This window comes from Balaenoptera musculus, chromosome 9, assembly GCF_009873245.2.
Source record: "Balaenoptera musculus isolate JJ_BM4_2016_0621 chromosome 9, mBalMus1.pri.v3, whole genome shotgun sequence".
NCBI classification, from domain to species: domain Eukaryota; kingdom Metazoa; phylum Chordata; class Mammalia; order Artiodactyla; family Balaenopteridae; genus Balaenoptera; species Balaenoptera musculus.
Genome location: NC_045793.1, coordinates 7222494 through 7247536, shown reverse-complemented (window position 1 = coordinate 7247536; position 25043 = coordinate 7222494). Strand labels below are relative to the sequence as shown.

The 25043-nt window shown below is 46.6% G+C and overlaps 4 non-coding genes across 4 annotated transcripts; 2 read left to right on the top strand and 2 right to left on the bottom strand.

Moving 5' to 3' along the window:
• The first annotated feature begins 3660 nt into the window (after positions 1-3660).
• TRNAC-GCA lies at positions 3661-3732 on the top strand. The gene has a single exon. It is a non-coding gene; the product is annotated as a tRNA-Cys (tRNA).
• An 8868-nt stretch (positions 3733-12600) lies between these two features.
• TRNAC-GCA lies at positions 12601-12672 on the top strand. The gene has a single exon. It is a non-coding gene; the product is annotated as a tRNA-Cys (tRNA).
• Positions 12673-22035: 9363 nt separating this feature from the next.
• On the bottom strand, positions 22036-22107 carry TRNAC-GCA. Its single transcript has one exon. It is a non-coding gene; the product is annotated as a tRNA-Cys (tRNA).
• A 1681-nt stretch (positions 22108-23788) lies between these two features.
• TRNAC-GCA lies at positions 23789-23860 on the bottom strand. The gene has a single exon. It is a non-coding gene; the product is annotated as a tRNA-Cys (tRNA).
• Between the last annotated feature and the right edge of the window lie 1183 nt (positions 23861-25043).

Here is a 25043-nt window from a genome sequence, read left to right as displayed (position 1 = left end):
TAACAAACAAAAAACCAAAAACTACAACAAAATGTTACCGATCAGGAGACGTTTTTGGAAGGCAATGATGTGACCAGATTAATTTTGTAGATGTTATGGGCTGAATTGTGTCCCCCACCAAAATTTGTAGGTTCAAGTCCCAACCCCCAATACCTCAGAATGTAGTCATGTTTGGAGATAAAGCCTTTAAAGAGGTGATTAGGTTAAATGAGGCCATTAGGGTGGGTCCTGATCCAGTAGGACTGGTGTCCTTATAAGAGGAAGAGACACTAGTGAGGCACATGCACAAAGGAAACAACCTGTGGGGACATAGTGAGAAGGTGGTCATCCGTAAGCCGAGGAGAGGGGTCTCAGAAGAAACCAACCCTGCTGACACCTAGATCTTGGACTTGCAGCCTTCAGAACTGTGTGAAAATCGACTTCTGTTGTTTAAGCTCCCAGTCTGTTGTACTTTGTGATGGCAGCCCAAGCAGACTAAGGCAGCTGGTAAATTGCTGGTGGCCGTGCAGAGGGTGGACGGCTTAGTGGATGGAGGAATGAGCTGAGGCTGGCAGGCTGAGGCTGCAGGCATGGCCCCCAGACCTCCTCTCTCTGTGGATGCGGCACCAGGATCTGCATATGCTGCAGGTGCCAGAAGTGCTCACCTCCCCCTGCTGCTGAGCTGGAGAAGGCGCTCTGTCAGGATTGGCCTTTGTCAGCGCAGAAAGGTTCTCTCAACCTGAGTTACGTACCAGGTACTGCGTTCGACGATGGGGCTTCAGAGGCAAATATAACATAGTGGTTGTTCTCAAGCAGCTCAGTCTAGTGGGGATGCCTGTAAATAAACAGATTATCACACTAGTGCTAGAGCCAGTGGTCTGTAAAGTTAAGGTGCTAGAAATTGCAAGTATGCATCCTTTTTTATTTGCATTTTATTATAATTTACACAAACAACTGGGTTTGGGAACTGTATCACTCCTAGTATCTTTATTGTGAATGTTTTAATAACTTCTACATTTATTTTTTGTACGAAAAAATGTACATGTTTATGTGGAGGATAGATGCCCAGTGGGAGGGGGTGGAGGTGAGGGAGAGCATCACAGAAATGGTGACACTTGGGCTACATTGTGTTTCTGTTCTTGTTACACTTTCTTTCTTTCTTAGATGGGTAATGAAATACTGAAATAAAGAATGCATTTGCATGGTTCAACATTCAAACAGTAGGAAAGGGTGTGCAGGAATATTCCATCTAACCTCTGCCCCCCCACTTCCCCTCCCTGCAGGCATCTAATGTTGGCCGTATATCTTTCTAGAGAATTTTTATGCATATGGAAGCAAATATATTTTCTCCCTTCCTTTGTTCCTCACTGATGGTGGCGCTATATGGTGTGTACATACATTGTTCTGCAGCTTGCTGTTTTGTTTCTTCTTGGTCCGTCTTTCCATATCAGTGCATAAAGAGAAGAGCATCACCATTTTTTATGGCTGTCTATTAGTGTTCGACTCTAGGATGTTCTGTGACTTATTTAACCAGTCCTCGGATGAGGGACAATTGGGTTGTTTCCAGCGTTTTGGAATTACAAATAATGGTGCAGTGGAATAGCCTTGCACAAACATCATTCCACAAACATGTGCATATGTCTTTAAGTTTCTAGAAGTCTCGTTTCTGGGTCAGAGTTATGTGCTTTCGTCATTTCGAGAGTCATGGCCAGATACCTGCCACCAGTGTAATCAGTGCGTGCTCTTCGAGGATGCGTGCCCACCCCTGTTCCTGCCCGTTCACGCCGCCCCAGCGAGGAGCAGTTGGTCAGCTCTAAGTAGACCTGGGGAGAGGAGGGAGCTGGAGCTGATGATGCCCCAAAGTGAGGGAATCAGAGACTCCGGACTCCCCAGTGAACGGTGTTTGCCCACGGCTATAATAATACCAGCAATAGCTACTTTTTATTAAGTATTTGTTCTGCATCCGGCAGAACTCTATAAAGACTCGAAGTCAGGAGTCAGCACATTTTATTCTGAAAAGGGCCAGAGAGTACATATTTTTAGTTTTATGGGCATTTGGTCCCTGTTGCAACCACTCAACTCTGCCCTAGTAGAGGAAAGCAGCTGCAGATGGGTGAGAGCGGCTGTGCTCTGATAAAACTTGATGGACTCTGAAATTTGCATTTCATATAATTTTCACAGGTCACAATATATTATTATTATTATTATTAGAAATAACAGCTAATGTTTATTAAGCACTTACTCTGTACCATTTCCACCCTCCAGCCATTTGAAAATATCAAAACCATTCTTTGCTCCTGGGGCTGTACCCTGGCTGTGGGCTATAGTTTGCTGACCCCTGCTCTAAAGGATCTCATTTAATCCGCACAGTTGTAGGGCCTTCTATAATCCCCACTTAACAGATGAGGAAACAGAGGCATAGAAAGGTCAAAGGTCTTGTCTGCCAAGTGGGCTGTGATGTGGATAAGAGAGGACGTTCAGAACACGGAGACGGCATCAGGACTTGAACCCCAGCTTCTTGCCCTGCCGTCAGTGCTCTGAACTCCAGCCTCAACACATTGGTGGGTCTGACTATCCCTTCTCTCTCCCTGGAGTTACACCCAGGGCCCACGTGGCTCATCAGTTCCCGTGGGGGTCCTGCTGCCCACAGACTGTGCCATCTCCTCTCCAGGACCCCCTCCCACCTCACCCAACACCAGCTGTGTGCACCAGCCGTTCTTGAACCTGGTCAAGAGCTTCACCTGATTCCTTAGTCCTTAGTGCCATTTTCACCCAGAATTCCTTCCCTACCTCCCCTGTTTATTAAATAAGCCCCTCAGAGTGCACAACCCATTTCAAATGAGGAGCATGTCATGACCCCCTCCTCTGGTCAGGCTTCTAATAATGAATGCTGTCTCCCTCTCTGTGTTCCCATAGCATCCGGTTCTCACCACGTTTGTATCACTTGTTGCCGTGTCAGGCATCTCCTTTAGGCTGTCCGCTCCTGAGGCCAGGAACTGTGCGGTTGTTAGGGTCAGGCACACAGTAGCCACCTACGAAGTACTTGCTGGATAAACGGGTGAAAACCGTCAAGGCATCTGTGGCTGTGGAGAGCTTCTGAGGACTCCGGGCAGCAGAGGCAATAGGTTGCTCTCCTGCTTAGTATGGGAGACGCGACCGGCGAGGCCCAGAGCTGCAGAGGGGGCCCCCTGGGGCCGTGTCTTGGCTCCCCCTGACTTCTTTTGGGGGCTCACCCTTGCTCCCTGTACTATGGACGTGCATTCTGGGTGGGAGCAGATACATTCTTATGTGACGTCACTCCTGAAATGGTTATACCACTCAAGTACCCTGTCCCCTGGTTGCACTAGAACCCAGCCAGGCCAGGCCTTCTCTAGGATTTTTCAGAGTTAAGCCCTTTTCTCTCTGGCAACCAAGGTGTGGAGATGTGAGCCTAGAGGTGCTGGAGGTGGGATCTCAGCTGCTTGGAGAGATTGGTTTGAGAGATTAAAGCTGATTTGAGAAGGAAGCAAAGAAAGGGGAGAGTCCTGATAACTTTTGAATTTCTGGAAGTCAGTTTCTTCTCTGATCTAAATTCCTTAAAAATTTTTTTTATCAGTTGAAATTTAATCTCTGCCACTGACTGTCAGTGTTAATGCAACATGATTCTGGACATGAAATGATATTAGCAGGACAGTTGTAACTGGGGGTATAGCTCAGGGGTAGAGCACTTGACTGCAGATCAAGAGGTCCCTGGTTCAAGTCCGGGTGCCCCCTTGTTTTCTTCACTCACATGACCAACCTTAGAGCTCATCTCTCAGGAGAGAGTATTTGGGGGAAAAGGTGAGAAATGGGGGATTAATAAAGAGCTGGAGAGATGGATGCTGGGTAAACAGACTCAACAGATGTCCACTAGAGGGAGTGATCGGATTGAAACTTGAAACAACAAAACCTTGCCTGGCCCTGCACTCTTTGGGTTGGAAGGAGGACAAGACAGGGAGGAGGGACCGTAGACCGGCCTGACGGCGTGACGAGCTGGGCTGAGCATCGCTCCCTCTCCTAGTCCCCCAGCCCTTGCTGCCTTCTCTTTCCCTCCCTCTTGCTGTGCACAAGGGCATTTACAAGACAATCATTTCTCTTTGCTGGTCTGCACGTGCAGCTCAAGCCACAGAGGCCCCTTGGCCTTGGGTGCAGAGACTAACCCTGGCGTCCTGAAACCAGGACGATGACCACGTTGTCCCTTGGCAGATATATCTGCAGTGGGGACAGTTCTCTGGACCATGAGCTCCTTGGCGCCAAGATGAAGTCTTTTTCTTTGACCGCACCGTGCGGCATGAGGGATCCTAGTTCCCCATCCAGGGATCGAACCCACGCCCCCTGCATTTGGAGCGCGGATTCCCAACCACTGGACTGCCAGGGAAGTCCCAAGATTGAGGTCTTAATCAGCCAGGGGTCCCCAGCACCAGGCACAGATGGGAACATGGTAGGGGCTCAGGAAATGTCTGTTGAAGGCATGAACTAGCCCTGGGCTCCTCCCCCACTCTCCCCTCCTGTGTGTCTGACCTCCACAGGCCCTTACACATCCTCTCTCTTCTCCCTACGGCCCCCTGCCCCAAACTTCCCCAGGTGCAGATGTGAGAAGGAAGCCCTTATTGAAGCAGCTCAGGGAGAGGGTGGGCACATGGAGACAGTCCTGTGTGTCAGCACTAGGCTCTAAGGAATAAAAGCTTGTAGAAAAACATTTAACTTTTAAGGAGGTACCTGGAATTTTTTGCTTGTGGTTCAGCCACCTGGCCTGAGTTCTGTCCTTTGTTCTGCCCTAAACTAAGAGGAACTCATTTCCCTCTTTGAGGAGGTAGGGACACTTAGCACAGCTGTTCATACAGGATTTATTTCCCTTTCTTTCATTCAACAAATATCTATTAAACACTTACTATGTACTAGATTCAGGCTCAGGGCTGAGCATCATTAAGAAAAGTGAGGCAGGATCCCTGTTCTCAAGGGACACATAGACCAGTGGGTGGTAGGTGGCCCTAAGCTCAGCACTGTAGTGTAGAAAGTCGGCATTTGAGATGCACATCTTGTGATCATCAGTGATGCTTCCACCTTTGAGGTCTTGATTTCAAGCACAGTATCTGACCATCACCTCTATCTTCTGACCTTGTCAGGTCCTCTTTCCTGTTCCCGTAGGCTTTCCATCGCCCACCTCCCCCTCGTGTTCTCTCCTCCTGCCCACACAGCTTGGATTCCATGACCCAGCGCATCAGCCACTCTCTTGCAAATCTCTTACCTGTTTGGCCCTCTCTCCCTGTATTGTACCCACCTGGCAAAATCACAACGCAGGTGTTCGCTTATTCCATGCCCACATCTGAGCAGCCTAACATTGCTGGGGAAAACCATACAACTGTGCTGACAAACTTCACCTGTGACCAAAATCTCAAGTCAGCATTGAACGTAGCTAGGCAGTCTTGTATACCTTTGTTTTCTCACTTTCTGAGACGGCTACTTCACCTCTTCTATGCTTTTTTTTTTAATTAATTAATTAATTTATTTATTTATTTTTGGCTGTGTTGGGTCTTCGTTTCTGTGCGAGGGCTTTCTCTAGTTGCGGCGAGCAGGGGCCACTCTTCATCGCGGTGCGCGGGCCTCTCACTGTCGCGGCCTCTCTTGTTGCGGAGCACAGGCTCCAGACATGCAGGCTCAGTAGTTGTGGCTCACGGGCCTAGTTGCTCCGCAGCATGTGGGATCTTCCCAGACCAGGGCTCGAACCCGTGTCCCCTGCCTTGGCAGGCGGATTCTTAACCACTGTGCCACCAGGGAAGCCCTATGCTCTTTTCTAAAAAGAACTTTTCTTAACTTTTTTTCTTTGGCCACACCACATGGTATGCGGGATCTTAGTTCCCCGACTAGGGATCGAACCCATGCTCCCTGTAGTGGAAGCACGGAGTCCTAACCACTGGACCACCAGGGAAGCCCCTCTATGCTCTTTTCAAATCCTCAACCCTCCCTCCCCATCTCTATTGTAACTGAGTATCTTAACTATTCAGAAAACGGATGCAATCAGATGAGCACCATCTCCACCTTTCTTCCAGTTCCAAGCAACCAGTCTCCATGTGTATTCATATCAGCTGCCTTCCCCTCTGTTAGGAAGAAATGTTTTCGTTCTCATCTATCAAGGCCAATCTATCAGTTGTGAATTAAATTTGCTTCTTGCCTCCTCAAGGACCCCACTGCGGTTCTTTTCTTTCTCCTGCATCAACGTTTTCTTCCTCTCCATGGGATTATTGTCATCGGCGCACAACATGCCTTAATATCACTCACCTTTTAAAAAGCCTCTCTTGATCCCATGACCCCTCTAGTTCCTGCCCGGTTTCTCTACTCCCATTTTCCAGAAGACGGCTCAGAAGAGTTGTCTGTACCCACTGACTCCACTTCCTTTCATCCCACTCCAATCCAGCTTTTGTTTTACTTGGTCCCTAGAAACAGCCTTGGTCAAGGTCATCAGTGACCTATATTTGGTCAATATTTTGCTGATGCCAGAGGCCAACTCTCTCCCCTCTCTGTACTTGGCCACTCACGCTTTTGCAAGGATGACCACTCCTTCCTTAAAACTCGTGAAGACTAAGCTTTGTAGACATCACACCTTGCTTCCATCCTACCCCACGGGATGCTATTTCTCAGCCTTCTTGTCTGGTACTCCTCTTCCACAAGCCTCGAAATGTTAGCGCACCCAGGGTGGTGTCCTGGCCTCGCTTCTCACGTCTAACTCTTAGTCTTGTGGCTTCAGATTCCTGTTACATGCTCCTGACTGCCAGACTCACATCCCTAGCCTGGACCACCCCTTACCCTCCAGACTTGAATATCTACCTCCCCTTAGATACCTAATGGGAATCTCTATCTTAACTTATCCTACACAGAACTACTGATTTCCCACCCTCACCCAAATCTGCTCCTTCCTAATGCTACTCCAGCGCAGCAAAGGGCCGCCACCCACCCAGCTGCTCAGGCCAAGAGCCGAGCGTGCCTCCTGCCGCTCCTCCTCACGGGTCACACCCAGCCTGTCAGTAACTCCGATCTGCTCCACCTTCAAAACGCTTCTTGCTCCTGACCATTTCCCATCAGCTCCGCAATTCCCCAACAATCTCCAACGTGATCTCCTGGGTTGCGCTCTTCTCCCCTCTAATCAATTCTCCCCGCAGCAGCCAGAGTGAGATTCTAAAAATGTGGATCTTATCATGTTCCTCTCCTGCTCCAAAGCTCCAACGGCTTCCCCTCACACAGACTGAAAGAGGAATTTGACACGAGGAGCTTGACAGCACACCTGGCATGCTGCAGGGCGAGCTGCCATCTGAGGGGTCTCCTGGTTAAACTGCACTGTCACCCACCCCTTCCCACCCAGGTATCCCGGGGACATCCCTTCTTTCCTAGAGCAGAGCTGCAGATGCCCAGGGCACTTTACCGCCTGCCTCTCCTCCACCTCCAGCTCAGGCAGTCACCACCGGGAGCAGATTGCACGCAGCAGGCTGGGCTGCATCCTGCACTGCGCCCCCAGAGGGCTCGGACGCTCCTCCACGAACCACCAGGTCCTCCAAGGCTAAGGCCCAAGTGTGACCGCGCTGACGTTGTTTGCCGTGACACATGCTAGTTGTCCTGGGCCCTGCCTTACTTCCCAGCACGCAGTCAGCCATCAGGAGTATAGAGACGTGTGCGATGATGAAGGTTTGCACGAGGCCCCAGGGGAGCCAGAGCAGGAGGCGGTGGGCTCGGGGGTCTCTACAGATGCAGCGATACGTGAGCTCGGCTCAGTCAACCAGTAGCTTCGGTGCAGAAGCACCTGGTTTGCTGAGTCTGGGGGTAGAGTGTGGAACAGTGCCGCCAGGCCAGGGTCGTGGAGGTGGGCCAGGAAGACAGAGAGGGGCTTTGTTGTGCTTTGACATACCTGGACTTGCACTGTTCCCCTAAGTTTGGATATTTAGGTTGTTTCCAATTTTTAACATTTTAAGGAGCGTTGTGATGAACAGGGAGTTTGTCAAAGAATCTTTGCTATTGATGCTGTTTGTTTTTTAATTTTGTAACATTTTTTTAATAGTCCTGAGAGCTAATGTTTATTGAATGTGTACTTTGTTCCAGGTACTTCTAAGTGACCTATTTCATTTAATATCCACACAACCACAGGAACAGGTACTACTGTTTTCCCCACTTCAAAGATATGGAAATAGAAGCTCAAAGAGGTTAAATGACTTAAATGTGATCCCACTGCTAGTAAGTGGTAAAACCACGATTAAAACTCATGTGTGGAGTCAGCCCCAGTTATCTCGGACTCCAGGGCCCTAGGCACTGCTGCGGCTGCTGTTGATGTTGTTACTATTACAACACGCTCACTTTGTTCCCTTGCTAGGAGTCCATTTTGTTTTCACAGGATAACTCAGGTCCCCCGGAGAGCAGAAGTCACAGCAGCTTCATTCCCACCCTGCTCCCCACTGCCCCGGGCGCCCTTCCCCAAACAGGATAACAGAGGTGGGCTGAGAGGGCAGAGACCCGACCAAAGATCAGCAGAGGGAGGTTTGGTGAGAGGCTTTGGCCAGCGGGTGAGGTCCCTGTGGGGTGCCTCCCAAGGACAAAGGCACCCCATGAGATCTGGACATTGGGGTGCAGACCTCAGTGCAGGGCAAGGTCTCTGGTTCTAGAGCAGGCTCACGTGAAGCTGGGCCCCAGAAGAGGGGTTACCAGTGACTGGCCCTGGGGGTGCCTCACCCCTAGGAGGAAGGCAGGGAGCCTGATGACTTGTGGGCCGAGGTCCCGCCAGGGAGGTATTGGGCTCTGTAAGGAGGGGGCTCTGTTTTACACCCAGGGCGCCCATTTTGGAGGTTCAAGAATGCTGAGGGAAGGCAGGAGTCCTGGGTGTGTCTGTCATGATCAGCAGGTGACCAGACTGAGCGACTGCACAGGGGCTGGAGGGGGGTGACCGACCTTGGCATCTGAAAGGAAGCCAGGAAGAGCAGAGCACCTGCGGGAAAGACAAGGTCAGAGGGAGGAGCAGGGGGTGGGGGTGGAGGGAGGGGCAGAGACTGTAGTGAGGTGGGGACCATCAGAGCTCACAGTTTGGGAGGGGCGGCTGTTTCTAGCAGTGACCAGTCCTAGCTGTGTCCTCTGGTCAGTGAGGGGCTGAGGTCAAGGCACTGAGGAACCAGGGATGGGGGAGGCTCATCAACACGGAGGCAGAGGTCACCCAGCACAACCCAGGCCTGGAGCAGGAGAATGGAGGAGCAGAGGCCCACGTCATCCAAGCTGGCGAGGGAGCCTCTGGGGGTCTCACAGCAACAGCAATGAGGCTAGGAAGTGGGTCATGCCAGTGGGAAGCGTGAACTTTCGAAAAGAAGTTCTTGAAAGACAGCGCGGCAGCCAGAAGGAAATGAGCGGGTGGGGACCATGTCTTGGGAGTGAGGGGTAGTGAAGACTGGCAAATAGCTTGACAGGCAGTCAGAAGAGAGGGAGGCTGATGTCCACTGCTCAGCTGGCCTCGGGGAGCTGGGACGGCCTCCCAGAGAGGCTCAGGGAGATGAGAAGGGGTGAGTCACCGGATGCCCAGAGCCAGGGTCTGTGCGTCCCAGACCGCCAATGACTCCAAGGGCTTGACTGAATCCCTCCTGCTTTCTTTTGTTTTCCTCATAAGATGAGTTGACCAGGAGCAGCCAATGCCCCTTCCAGGTGTGAAAGCAGACGCTCTACCTGGTGCTGGCAGCCGCTAATGGAGGGCAAGGGAGTGGGAGGCCGCAGAGCTTAGGGGAAGGGGGGGCAGTGGGAGAGAGATGAACTGGCCTGTGTGTCCAAAGTGGAGCCCAGAACCTCCCACCCCTCTGCTTTTTCTCTCCAGGTAAAATACTAGTTCCTTAGACTATTGCCAACACCCCAGGCAACCACCAATCTCTCCACAGATTCGTTTGATTTTTTTTCAGATTTTCTAGAATTTCATATAAACGGAATCGAACCATCCGTACTCTGTGTATGTGTGTGTGTTTTCTTTCTCTTTTCTGGTCTGGTTTCTTTCACTCAAGATAATTATTTGAGATCTATGCTTATTGTATTGGTAGTTCATTCATTGTTATTGATGAAAAGTATTCCATTTTATGCATACACCACAATTTGTGTATTCCCTTGCCTGTTGATGAACATTGGAGTTGTTTCAGTTCTGGGCTTTAACAAAAATGTTACTGTGACATTCGTGCACAAGTGTGTGGGTAGATGCTTCCATTTCTCTTCACTAAATGCTTAGGAGTGGCACAGCTGGATCATACGCTAGGAGTGTGTTTCAATTTTAAGAAGCTGCCAAACTGTTTTCCAAAGTGGCTGCACCATTTTACGTTTGCACGGCAATGTATGAATGTTCCAGTTGCCCACGTCCTCACCAGCACTTGTTACAGTCAGTCTTTCTGATGTGCGTTCTAATGTAACATAGTAGGATCTCATTGTGGTTTTAACGTGCATTTGTCCAATTACTAATGACGCTGAGCGCACTTTTAGGTGCTTATTGCCATCATATATCTTCTGGGTGGTTTGTTTTCTTATGATTGAGCTGTGAGCATTCTTTATATATTATGGTGCAAGGCCCGTATCAGCTATGGCTTTTGCAAATACTTTCTCCCAGACCGTGACTTGTCTTTTCACTCTCTTAACAGTGTCTTTCAAAGAGCGAAAGTTCTTACTTTTGATGACATCCAATCTATCAGTTGAGCTTTTAGCATCATATCTGAGAAATTCTTGCCTAACTGAAAGCCACACCACCAGCCCTCCATCTCAGAAAGAAACCACTTTTCTTTAACTGTTGAAAATATGACCTAACAATTAAACATTTTATGAAATTTGCTATGTAAAAGTCAGAATATTTCTGTTTCATGGTGTGACAATGTAAAAATTGCCAGTTTTTCCTCAACATAAAGCAGCACTAAGAGCATCCTTTGAAAATTTTGTGCAACAAATGGGTAGAGGGCCCTCCGGCTGGTCCTCTCTCCTACCTCTCCCACCACTGGAGCAGTTCCTGTGATTGCTGCCCAGGGAGAACTCTCTTCGCCCGGCTGAAAAGCCCTAGTTTCTTGCTTTCGTGAGTCACTGAAAAATTTGACTATGCTTAGTTATGGCTTCTTTCTTGGTAACGACAATTAACTAAAACAACGTGGACGAGCTGTGCCTTCCCCATCCCCAGTGTCTCCGTGGGTCGGTCTCTCCCACAGGCTGTCCTCAGTGTGTCTTCTCTCGGGGTCTTCCTTTCCGCCCCACCTCCCAAGGGCCTGTCCCTGCGAGCCCGGAGCGCACGCCCTTGGCTACTTCAGCCCCTCGGGCCTGTTTCCTAGCACAGCTGCTCAAACAAGTCCTCTTCCCAGGGGGGCCTGGAGTGGCAGCCGGTGTCATGGGGTGGAGACTGCGGGCCGGGGGTCCGACATGAAGCAGGAGCCGCCGGTGGAATCCTGCCGGGTCTCTGCCAGGGAAGGTGCCCACCAGGCTGGGCTGACCTGGGCTCGCCTGGTGAGGGAGAGGGTCCATATAGGCAGGTGTTGTGCCCCAGGACACCGACCTGGTCAGGGACCAGTTCCAGCTCCATCAGCTGTGCCGGGGGGCTGGTCGCCACCCTCTTCCCCCGTGGTCGCTGAAACTGAAAATGTCACCCCCTTGGGTCAGTGAAGGGAGGCAGGTCACAGCGGCCTCGAGAGAAGAGGAGGGCCCAGTAAGTGTGCGGTCCCTTCAGGTGCCAGGAAAACTGGCCACCAACCAGCCCATGGGGACTAGGTCTCCCCTCAGTATTTCTGGACGAGATAGCTACTTCCCCAAAGCCCATGAGCCTCGTAGACGTGCTGGAGACCGCCTCCGTGGGGAGAGGAAGGGGTGATGGGGGAGTCGAAGCCTGCTTTAGCGTCTCCCGCAGTGGCCGGGAGGGGGCGCTCCGGCTCCGTTCCACACCAGCGCCCAGCCTTCCTCGTGAGAGGACAGCCTCCTGCCTGCCTGCCTCGCCCTTCCCGCTGCCCAAGCAGGGCTGCCCGCCCTCGGCTACGGCTGTGGAGCTTGCCGCCCGCCGTCTTCCATTCCCCGGGGGCTCACAAGCAAGTCATCATGGTGTTCCACCCCCTCCCCAAATCAGGTTTCTCCTTGAGATGAAATTCGGAGCTGGTTCAACTTACTTCTCCACAATATTTGCAGGTTGAGTGGATGAAGGGGGTTGAGTGAAGGAAGCGCGTGGGGAAGGGAGGGGGGGGTCATCTGTGTCTCAGGGGGTGGTGTCCTGGCCAGGTTCTTGTCCCCGCTCCCCAGCCTGTGCACGGCCCTCTCTGCTCCTCGGCGCCTTAGCGCAGGAGGGGAGGAGGGGACCACGGTCCTGTTGGGTGGGGAAAGCCAATGATGGCCGATTGCAGGGCAGACGGAACTGGGGTGGCAGAGGTAGGCGGAGCCAGGGAAAATGGAAGGAGAGGGAAGGATGTGTCTGGCACATAGAAACTGCTCAGTAGGTGTTCGGAGGTGGGCGAGTGAGTGAGTGATGGTAGTGAGAGCAGGCTGTCGCGGGGCAGGCTGCCTGCGCCCAGGGCTGGGCTGTAAGAGGCCAGAAACGGCAGTCAGGTGCCCAGAGCAAGAGGTGCAATTAACAGAAGAGGCAGGCTTGTGGGTGTAGCTCAGGGGTAGAGCATTTGACTGCAGATCAAGAGGTCCCTGGTTCAAATCTGGGTGTCCCCTTGCTAAGGTCACTTTTAACTGGGATAAGAAGTAAATATAAATAAATAAGAAATCAAATAAGAAGGAGGCAGTTGTCACCCACAGCCCTGGGGCACTCCATTACCATGTTCTAGTACACACGGTGTTCTTGATGTTACCTGGGCAAACCTGTGTACCTCCTCATGTCTACAGTTAGACAGCTGGGGTTTTAATTAACTGAAGTTATGGCTAGTTGTGCCGTGTGTCACAAGCCTTCCTCCAATGACAGTCGTGGTGGGTGAGTCCTACTCATCAGCAGGAATCCAGACTTCCAGAGTGTCTCCTGGGTTGATGAGCACACTTTATGTGTGACATCAGTCTCAAGCCTCACTGCGTTCCAGACACACCTGACCCACTTATTTATCTGTGATTTTATTCCTGCCTTGGCTGGAAAACCTCTCCATCTGCTTCTTCCAGCAAACTCCTTGCCCATCACCTCCAGAAGCCCCTCCTGACTTCCCAGGCGGGGTAGCTCCGACTCCCTGCTCCCAGAACTCTCTGCTTGGGCTTCTGCCACCCCTTGGAAGTCCTTTAGTTCATGGGTTCGTCTCCTATTTGGACTAAGACTCTGAAGAACAGGGACAATGTTTTGTTTGTCTCTGTGTCCTCAACATGCATGATAGGGCCTGGCACCGAACATGTTCCATGAGTGTTTGTTGAGTGAATGAATGAATGAGTGAAACAGTGAGCACCCTCCTTGAGGCCTCGGAGTGTGGAGGAGGCTCTCCCTGCGCTGAGTCTGAGGTTCACTAAAGACCCGGAACCAACGGCTCTTGTCCTGATAACTATGTGCCGGCTGAAGTAGAAGCAGTAGTATAGACTCAAATGACCAGGTGTAAAGGGAGGTGCCATTACCACGACCTGAGGAAGAGGCGGGCTGGAGAGGGGAAGACGGGAGAGCAGACTACAGTGGAGAAGACCTGCCACCTCCTGGGACATGTGGAAAGAGCAAGGAAGAATAGGCAGGGAGAAAGCAGCACCATGGGTGAAAAGGTGCTAATGAAAAGCTCAGTATAAGGGGGGGTGGGGTATGGCTTAGGGGTAGAGCATTTGACTGCACATCAAGAGGTCCCTCGTTCAAATCCACATGCCTCCTGCTTTGCTCACATTTTCAATTACTGAAGCAGGGGCTGTAATTTCAGGCCCTTCCTTCCACATTTGAAATTTAAATTAATGTGCTATGTCTTGTTATAAAAATTTAGGGTCCAGACTAGGACCAGCTCCAAGTATCCTCCCTTGACTGTCACCCAGACAAGAGGTACTGAGGTCACATTTCTCTGAAGAGGCTGATGAAGTTAACCCAGCCCACCCCCCCCCTCCCCCTGGGGACTCATCCTTCATGGCTGGTGTGGAGACTTAAGTTTCTCATTTCCTCAACCTTACAGTAATCTCCAGAAAGAAGGCTATCTCTTTGCTCTTGCTGCTACCACTTGAGAAGTATGGAGGGTGTATATACATCTTCCTTCCTAATTTCCAGAAGTGACTGTAAAGATTTGAAAACCACGTCAAAAGTAAAACCTCTTTGCTCCCCCTGGGAATTTCTCAGGGTGTTGCCTCTACTACAGATTCAGACCACTTGATTCTCCCTTCTCCCTCCTTTCTCTCCTACCACTTTTTCTTTTTTGAACCTCAGTTGGTATTTCCTTAGTTAGAATGCCTAAAAGTAGACCCTACTTTATATAATAATATCTAAAAATCCAGATAAAATAGTTAAGAGATATAAATGGTAAAAAGAAACCTGCAAAAGAATCTCCACATTCCTTAGTGGACACGGTGATTTGAAACACTCTTTCCTGTGAAGACAAATTAAAAAGCTGGAATTAAAAACATCTCATTAAAAGAATCAAAGAACTAACTTTAGACAGAAAATACTAGGTGGAGATTTGAAAAGGATGGGAAACAGAAAGTTAAAGCTCCATACTACAGGCTGTTTTGGCCCTGAGTGTGTTTTTCAGTCCAAAAGAGGCAGCTGAGAGGCTAAGTGGAACTTTTGGAAGCCTCTCAGGACTAGGGGGATAAAAGTCAGAATTCTGGGCCCACCTGAATAGGGACACTGGTAAAACTGTCTCTGGCTTTGGTCTTGAATCCTGAGGAGTAAGGGTGAACTGAAAGAAAACAGCCACTGCAAGAATTTGTGACTGGTCTTTGTGACATCCGAAAGGCCCAGAAAACTCAAGCCTTGACGTTATGTTGAGGTCCCTTGACTGCTAGAGCTGCTCAGGTCCCTGGAAAAAGCAAATGAAGGAAGATATTATTATCCCCAGCCTCGAGTTAGTTCTACAAATAAAATTTTGAATACAATGCTCAACACACAGTCAAGGATAACTATGTGCACAGGAAAGCAAAATGCCATCAGTGAAAATCAATAGAAACAACAGATCACATAACTAAACACGGGGACTTTTTTATTAGAACTGTGAGAAACACACTGTAAAATGACAGTGCTTGCTGTGTTCAAGGAGAGAAAAGCCAAGCTTGAATATTTCAGTAGGAAACTGGAAAGCATAAAAAGTGGCTAAGAAGATTTGAAAAGAGAACAACCTAGAAAAATTTTTTTGAGTTTTTAGAAATTTTATATCTAAAAATCAATAACTAAAATTAAACACTCAGTGAATATGTCTATGTTCTACCCAGTGAATAGATTCAGCTAAAGAGAAAATCAATGAATTGGAACATTGGGAAGAAAAAAATATCCATAATAAAGCATAGAGAGACAAAAGTATGACAAACACAGAATAGAGAGTAGTAAATACAGAGGCTACAATGAGATGGTCTAATGTCCATTTAAATGGAGTCCTGGAAGAAATGAGTGAGAATGAAGTGGATGCAATATTTGAGGAGACAGCCATTGAGATTATTTCACAACTAATGAAAGACATCAGTTCTTACATTCAAGAACCCTAATGAATCTCAAACATAATAAACAAGATGAAATCCATACCTAGAGTTACTGTAGTAAAATTGCAGAAAATCAGAGATAACAAGATACTCTTAAAAATATAATAATAAAGAAGACATATTACTTTCAGTGGAGTGCCAATTAAATTAACAACTGAGTTCTCAAGAGCAACAATGAGAGCCAGAAGGCAGTGGAATTGTGTATACAGTTGGCCCTCAGTATCCATGGGTTCTGCATCTACAGATTTAACCAAGTGCAGAATTAAAATATCTGGAAAAAAATTCCAAATAGTTCCACACAGCAAAACTTGAATTTGCCTCACACTGACAACTATTTATATAGCATTTATATTATATTAGGTGTTATAAGTGATCTAGACATGATTTAAAGTATATGGGAGGATGTGCATCTGTTACATGCAAATACTATGCCATTTTATATAAGGGACTTGAACATCCATGGATTTTAGTATCTGGGGTGGGAGATCCTGGAACCAGTCCCCTGTGGATACTGAGGGACTGTACTGAAAATACTGTAACTGTTAACATAAAATTCTGTACTCAGGCAAAATATCCTTCATGAGTGAAGGTAAAATAAAGACAATTTCAGACAAACCAAAACTGAAAGAATTCATCAACAACAGGCATGCACTAAAGGAAATTCATAAGGGGATATTCTAAGCAGCTCGGAACTGATCTGGATGGAAGGATAGAGATGTAGGAAGGAAGAAAGAGGCAAAGAAATAGTAAGTATATGAATAAATCTAAGCGAACATTGTATAAAACAGTAACAATAATGAGGTTAAAACAACATATGGAATAAGGTAAGATGGGAGGAAAGTAAGTGGAGTTAAAGTGTTCTAAGATGTTTGTATTACCTAAGAGGAGGGTATGCTATTAGTTAACCACAGACTTTGAAAAATAACTATGCATATTGAGTTTCTAGCATAATCACTAAAATAGAACAAATAACATTTATATTTTTCAAACTAACGGGGAAATAATGGTATTACAAAAATCTCAATCAATCAAACAAAAAAAGGAAGAAGGAGAGAAAAACATAAATAAGTGATACATATTGCAGCACAAAATAAGGTGGTAGATTTGAATACAAAAACATCAGCAATTACATTAAAATTAAAGAAATTAAATGCCCCAGATTAAAAGACAATGATTATCATATTGAGTTAAAACAACCAACTATGTTTTATTTACAAAAGACACATCTAAAACTTAGGCATACAGAAAGATTGAAAGTAAAAGTGAAAAAATATATGACTTGTAGAACATTAACAAAAAGAGAGTGGGTGTATATTATTATCAGACAAAGAGACTTGAAGACCTGAGATATTATTAGAGATAAGAAGATCACGAATTTATGATAAAAGGCTGAATTTACCAGGTAGATATAAGAATTCCTAATTTTTATGTTTCTAATAATATAGCTTCAAACTATGTCAGGCAAAAACTTGACAGGATAACAAAGAAAACAAATCTAGAATTAGAGTGGGAAATTTTTACATACTTTTCTCACTAACTAATAGAATCAGACAAAAGCATCATGAATAATTTAGAATTTTTTGTTTAGTTTCTTTTTCCCTTCAGCTTTATTGAAGTATAATTGACAAATAAAACTGTAATGTATTTGAAGTGTACAATGTGATGATATGATATAAATACACTGTGAAATGATTACTGCGATCAAGTTAATTAACACAACAATCACCTCACATAGTTACCTTTTCTTTTCGGGGACGGGTGAGAGTGCTTAAGATATACTGTCATAGCAACTTTCAAGTATACAATACAATATTATTAACTGTAGTCAGCATGCTGTACAGCAGATTCTCAGAACTTCTTCATTATAACTGAAAGTTTGTATCCTTTGACCAACATCTCCCCGTTTCCCCCTCCCCCCAGCCCCTGGCAACCACCAATCTACTCTCTCTGTGTCTATGAGTTTGACTTTTTTTTTTTTCCAGTTCCATCCATGTTGTCACAGATGGCAGGATTTTCTTCTTTCTAATGGCTGAATAGTATTCCATTTTATATATATATATATATATATACCACATTTTCTTTATCCACTCATCCATTGACAGATACTAAATCAGCATTTAAAGGAATACTTATAGCTTTGAGCAATATACTAGAAAAGAAGAATAAATATAAATAAATGAAGGATCCATCTCAAAAGTTAGGGAAGAAAAACTGGATAAAAGAACACTACGAGGGCTTCCCTGGTGGTGCAGTGGTTAAGAATCTGCCTGCCCCAGTTCAGGGGCCATGGGTGTGAGCCCTGGTCCAGGAAGATCCCACATGCCGCAGAGCAACTAAGCCCGGGCTCCACAACTACTGAGCCTGCGCTCTAGAGCCCGTGAGCCACAACTACTGAAGCCTGCGTGCCTAGAGCCCATGCTCCGGAACAAGAGAAGCCACCGCAAGGAGAAGCCCTCACACCGCAACGAAGAGTAGCCCCCACTCACTGCAACTAGAGAAAGCCCATGTGCAGCATCAAAGACCCAGTGCAGCCAAAAATAAATAAATAAACAAATTTATTTAAAAAAAAAAGAACACTACGAGAAACAAAGGAAATACAAGGAAGAGCAGAAATCAATGAAATGGAAAACAAACACACAACAGAGATGACTAACAAAGCCAAAAGTTGGCCTTTGAAAATCAAAATAAGTTTGATTAACTTTTGGTGAAAATAATAAGAAAAATAAGAAAGCAGACAAAAATAATCAAAAGCATGAATTAAAAAGAAAAGCTGCTTGGGAGATTGGGATTGACATATATACACTAATATGTATAAAATAGATAACTAATAAGAACCTGCTGTATAAAAATCTGCTGTATAAAAAATAAAATAAAATTCAAAAATTCAAAAAATAAAGCTGCATTGGGACTTTCCTGGTGGTCCAGTGGTTAAGATTCCATGTTTCCAATGCAAAGGGTGCGGGTTCAATCCCTGGTCGGGGAGCTAAGGTCCCACATGCTGCGTGGCATGGCCGGAAAACTTTTTTTTTAAATTAAAAAATTAAAAGAAAAAGAAAAGCTTCAGGGCTTCCCTGGTGGCGCAGTGGTTGGGAGTCCGCCTGCCAATGCAGGGGACACGGGTTCGAGCTCTGGTCCGGGAGGATCCTACATGCCACGGAGCAACTAAGCCCGCGAGCCACAACGACTGAAGCCCGCACGCCTAGAGCCCGTGCTCCGCAACAAGAGAAGCCGCGGCAATGAGAAGCCCACACACCGCAACGAAGAGTAGACCCTGCTCACCGCAACTAGAGAAAGCCCGCACCCAGCAACAAAGACCCAACTCAGCCAAAAATAAATAAATAAATAAATAAATAAATAAATAATAAAAAAAGATTCCATCATCTCTTCCTTTAAAAAAAAAAAAAGCTTCAGTCTTTAGGCTTTAAAATAATAATCATAGAACATTATGAAAAATAATGTACAAAAATTTAAATCTATTTAACAAACCTGTACAAAGAACTTACCGTGTGGCAGGCACTATTCTATATACTTTTAAAATACTAATTTATTTATCCTCACAACAACTCCACAAACTAGGTACTATTATTTCGCTCATTTCTATTATCATGCCCATTTTATATATGGCAAAACTAAGGCTGAGAGAGTTAAGCAACTTTGCCAAGGTCACTCAGTTACGATCTAGAATCTGAATCCATGCATCATGTTTTAAGAGTCCAAGGACTTTATGACTATGTTATGTGGAAATTTAGCAAACACTTTTTTTTTTAATAAATTTATTTATTTATTTATTTATGCTGTGTTGGGTCTTCGTTTCTGTGCGAGAGCTTTCTCTAGTTGCAGCGAGCAGGGGCCACTCTTCATCACGGTGCGCGGGCCTCTCACTATCGCGGCCTCTGTTGTTGCAAACAGGCTCCAGACACGCAGGCTCAGTAGTTGTGGCTCACGGGCCTAGTTGCTCCGCGGCATGTGGGATCTCCCCAGACCAGGGCTCGAACCCATGTCCCCTGCATTGGCAGGCAGATTCTCAACCACTGCACCACCAGGGAAGCCCTTAGCAAGAACTTTAAAAACACTACAACTTACCAAAGCTGACACAAGAAGAAACAGAAAAGATGAATAGTCCTCTAGTTTTAGACAGTAATTTTATTAAAACAGTTATTTGAAAGTTTCCCCCCAAAATTCAGATAAGGTGGTTTCACTGGTGAGTTTTATCACATACTTAATGCAAAATAACTATTTTTGCATAAAAACCTTTCTAAGAATAGAAAAGATGTATACATTGTACAACTTCATTTGTGAAGCTAGCACAACCTTGATACCAAAACCGAACAAGGATAGTATAAAAAAATGTATAGGCCAATCTCACTCATAAATAAAGGTACAAAAAATTAAATAAATTATTATATAACTGAATCCACAAATATATGAAAATGATAGTGCTTCATGACCAAGCTAGTTTTATATCTGGAATGCAGAGTGTGTTTAATTTTACAAAAAGCAATTAAGTGTAATTCACCATGTTAATAGACTAAAGGAGAAAAATTATATTACTATCTCAATAGATGCAAGAAAGGGGTGGTTTTGAGAACATTCTACGTTGATCCATGATAAAAAAAATTTTTTTGCAAACTAGAAATAGAAGGAAAATTCCTTAATTTGATAAAGACCATTTACAAAAAGTGTAACCCACAACATGTTTTTTTTTTTAATAAATTAATTTTATTTATTTATTTTTGGCTGCATTGGGTCTTCCTTGCTGTGTGCGGGCTTTCTCTAGTTGCAGCCAGCGGGGGCTACTCTTCATTGCAGTGCATGGGCTTCTCATTGCGGTGGCTTCTCTTGTTGCGGAGCACAGGCTCTAGGCACGTGCGCTTCTGTAGTTATAGCACGCGGGATCAGTAATTGTGGCTCACGAGCTCTGGAGCACAGGCTCAGTTGTGCACAGGCTTAGTTTCTGCAGCATGTGGGATCTTCCTGGGCCAGGGCTTGAACCCGTGTCCCCTGCTTTGGCAGGCGGATTCTTAACCACTGCGCCACCAGGGAAGTCCACACAGCATGTTCTTAATGGCGAAATGTTGAAAGCTTTTCATTTGAAATCACAATAAAACAAGATATCTACCATCAACACCTTTTTTCAACATGATCATGGTGGTTCTAGCCATTACGATAAGGTAAGAAAAAGAGATAAAATAAGGATTGGAAAGAAGAAATAAAAATTTCAAATTTCTTAGATGACATGGTCATCTATGTAGGAAATCTAAAAGAATCAACAAATAAATTATCAGAATTAATGAGTGTTTAGCAAGACTATCAGCATATACCCTCCATTCCTGTACCTCCTTTTTCTCGGCAAAACTACAACTCTTAAAATGATACACTAGAAATTTCTGCATGCAAATTTTAAAACTCTAAAGTTAATCAATATCTTCATCTTCTTTCCCAACTACATAAAGACATTTTAATTCTTATGAGCCCTTTCCTAAAATATTATTGTTAGCTAGTATTTTAGTTCTTTTTTTTTTTTAATTAATTTATTTATGGCTGTGTTGGGTCTTTGTTTCTGTGCGAGGGCTTTCTCTAGTTGCGGCGAGCGGGGGCCACTCTTCATTGCGGTGTGCGGACCTCTCACTATTGCGGCCTCTCTTGTTGCAGAGCACAGGCTCCAGACGCTCAGGCTCAGTAGTTGTGGCTCACGGGCCCAGTTGCTCCGTGGCATGTGGTATCTTCCCAGACCAGGGCTCGAACCCATGTCCCCTGCACTGGCAGGCAGATTCTCAACCACTGCGCCACCAGGGAAGCCCAGTTCTATCTTTTTTTAAAAAAAAAAAACCTTATAAATTAGACATTAGCACTGAGTTATATGGACAACGACTTTTAGATCTACTTGCGTATCTACCAACTTCTTTGTTCAACATTCCTTCTTGCATCTCAGACCTCCTATATGGAATCATTTTACTTTTCTCTAAAGTATATATTTTAGAATTTTCTTTAGTGAGCATCTGTTGGCCATAAACGCTCCGACAGCTTGTGTCTGTTCTCGAAGAATGGTTTGGCTGGGAGTAGAATTCTAAGTTGGCTGATATCTCCTCTCAACATATTGCTTGTGTTACTGCACTAGCTTCTGGCTTCCTTTGCAACTGTTGAGAAGTCAGCCAGCAGTTCAACTATTCTTCCTCTGTAGGTGATCTCAGATTTCTCTCTGGCTACCTTCTAAGGACAAAGTCCTCATCCCCAACCGGGAGATCAACGTACACGCTGGATTGCGTGGTAGACCAGGGGAGGGGAGAGTGGGAAGATCAGAGGAGTGGGACAAACACATCATCTGAGCAGAACTGCCTTGCTTGGGTCCGAAGGGTCTTCTCTGACTCTTTACCTGCTGCAGGAGCCAGATTCAGCAAGAGGAGAGGAAATTGGAACTCCCTTACCACGTTTAGTGACTAAAAGGGTAGGGGGCACCCAGATTTGAATTGGGGACCACTTGATCTGCAGTCAAATGCTCTACCCCTGAGCTATACCCCCTGCCACGTCAGTAAGGTCCAATTAACACCATTCCATGTGCTGCCCCAGTTGCCCCTTCAGAATGGGTTGGCTGAGTTGCCAGACCTGCTTTACTGCTAACTCATCTCCCTGCCTTAGTAGAAGCAACGGGCTGTTTTCTCCCACAGCTCACAGCCTCTCTACTGTCAGTGCTGGAGGAGGTATAACCTGGGGAGCATTCCCCGAAAGCCGGAAGGGTCTATAGTGACATCTCCATTGTGGTTTTTGTGCTGAGCACCTGAGACTCAAAGTCCCCACTGGCCTGGCCAAGCATGCGACACCTCGAAGATAGGACACACATGGACCGGATATGGGTCAGAGCATACAATGCCACACCCTAGGATGCAGGCTGGCCTCTCTCCCGTTGCCCCAAGTCTCCATATAGTCAACCCTTTCACTGTTAGGTGAGATGAACTGTCTGAAGAAATGATTGTCTCTAAGCCCCCAGTTTGCCTTTCTGTGCTCTGCCCTGTGCTGCTGGGTCTGGGACTCTGTAAACCTCTCTTGTCCTTTGCCAGGTGGCTTCCTGGTTGGTCCTGCCAGCAGGGCTCTGGGGGGGACACTGTTGGGCAGGAGCAGGAAGAAGCACTGTCCTTCCTGCCTACTGGGTTCCTGGCTGTGTCACCTGGCCGTGACAGTCCATCCCAGGGGATTGCCACCTGCAGTTTGGTGCTCATAGGGCCAGCTTTGTCATGTCACCTCAGGGACACTAGCACCTCCTTAGGGGTTGGGGTCCTGGATCCACAGAGACCCTCCCCAGGTTTGTAAGATTGAATAAGTTCATCCTCCTCCAGTTGTGTCCACAGCCCGGGAGTCAGAGCGGTTTCTTGCAGGTACTCCCTCCATGATACTTAATCTTCCCTTTCACCCTTTCAGTCCTGTGATTTTCAATTGTTGTGGGTTAAATTGTGTCCCCACCCCCCAAAAAAGATGTGTTGAATCCTGGCCCCCAGTGCCTCGGAATGTGACCTTACTTGGAGAGGGACATCAAAGATGTAATTAGTTAAGATGAGATCACAATGGAGTCAGGTGGACCCTTAATCCAATATGATGGAGTCCTTATAAGAAGAGGAGACACACAGGGAGAATGCAGCCCTGTGAACTTGGAGGCAGAGATTGGAGTGATGCATCTACAAGCCAAGGGATGCTGAGGATTGCCAGCAGCCGCCAGAAGCTGGGGAGAGGCCAGGAAGGACCCTCCCCAAGGGCCTTCAGAGGGCGCCTGGCCCTGCCCATACCCGGATTTCAGACTTCTAGCCTCCAGAACTGTGAGACAATAAACGTCTGTTGCTTTAAGCCATCTATTCTGTGGCACTTTATCACAGCAGCCCTAAGAAACTGACACACAGATTAACAATTATTTATATTAAGTGCTTTCTGTTAAAATGACCAGTGCAATTTTTGTCTCTGGACTGGACCCTGAAAAATACAGAAATTGGTACCATTGGGATCCCAGGAAACAGACCCTCAAAGAGGGTACTGGGGATGCATTTGGTCTTGTTCTTCATCTTCAAGGCAGGGCCGAGTGTCTGACAGGACCCTGAATCATAAGGGGTGGCCATCTAACGTGCTGTAAGCTCCAGCCAGGCTCTCCTTTGGAGGGTGGTCTCTATAAGACACAATATTGTCAATTCAGCCCAAGGAGGAAAAAGGGAACTTTCAAAGGGGGCACCTGGGCTTAAACCCAGGACCTCTTGAGCTGCAGTCAAATGCTCTACCACTGAGCTATACCCCCAGCTAGCAATGGAAGTCTGTAATTAACAAACTTCTTTACACTTCCACTCACACACAGCCTGCCCATTCTGACTCAGCAGAGAGCTGTTAGTCCCACTCAATTGTACCTGTACCCCTTTATGCCACAACTATCCTCCTTTTCCAAAAAACACCATCATTTCTTGGCACCAGCTTGGAAGGTCACTGAAGGTTCTGTTTGGGACAACAAAGTCTGTACCTGGCTTGATATACAGGCAGAAGATGAAGCTCAGAGACTCATCGGCAGCTTTTCAGTTGAGACCACTTTCAAATAACCTATAAAGAGATAAGCATCTCTCCCAGCTCACCTCCAAATTCCCCATCTGTTTAAGGCACTTGAACTTTCACATTGTTACTTTAGCCTTCTGCCTCACGTGTATCCTTCCCCACACTGCTCACTTCTTCCTGTCTTTCCTTTGGCCATCCCCTGCCATCCACGACGACATCGATTTTCTAAATTTTTTGTTTCTTTGGATTTCTCTCTCATCGCCCAATCACTGTCTTTTGTGTCATTCCCCAAAGTGGTCCAGAGGCTTGGTTGATTCTAGGGCAGGTGTCAGGTTGATGGCAGAAGGACTCGGCATTAGTTAGATGTTGGTGCATAACAACATACCCCCAAACTCAGCAGCTTAGAACAGTAAGTCTTTATCATATCGTGCAGTTCCAGAGATTCTGGAATCTGGGGGTGGCTTAGCTGGGTGGCTCTGGTTCAGGATCTCTCATGAGGTTGTGGATAAGATGTCAGCGGGGGCTGCATCATCTGAAGGTTCCACTGGGGCGGGAGGAGCCACTCCAAGCTGGCTCACTCACACAGATGTTGGCAAGAGGCCTCTATCCCCTGCTTGACGTATCCTCATGACATGGCAACTGGCTTCCCCCAGTGTCAATCTCATCCCAAAACACCCTCACAGGCCCACCCAGAGTATTGTTTGACCGAGTATCTGGGCACCCCATGGCCCAGTCGAGTTGACACACAAAATTAACCACCACATATATAAGCGTATAATTAGTTTTGTAAGATCTTACCAAACTGTTTTGCAGAGTGGTTGTACCATTTTACATTCCTAGCTGCAATATACAAGTGATCCATTTTTCCTGTATCCTCACCAGCATCTGGTGTTATCACCTTTTTCATTTCAGTCGTGCTGATAGGTGTGTGGTGACAT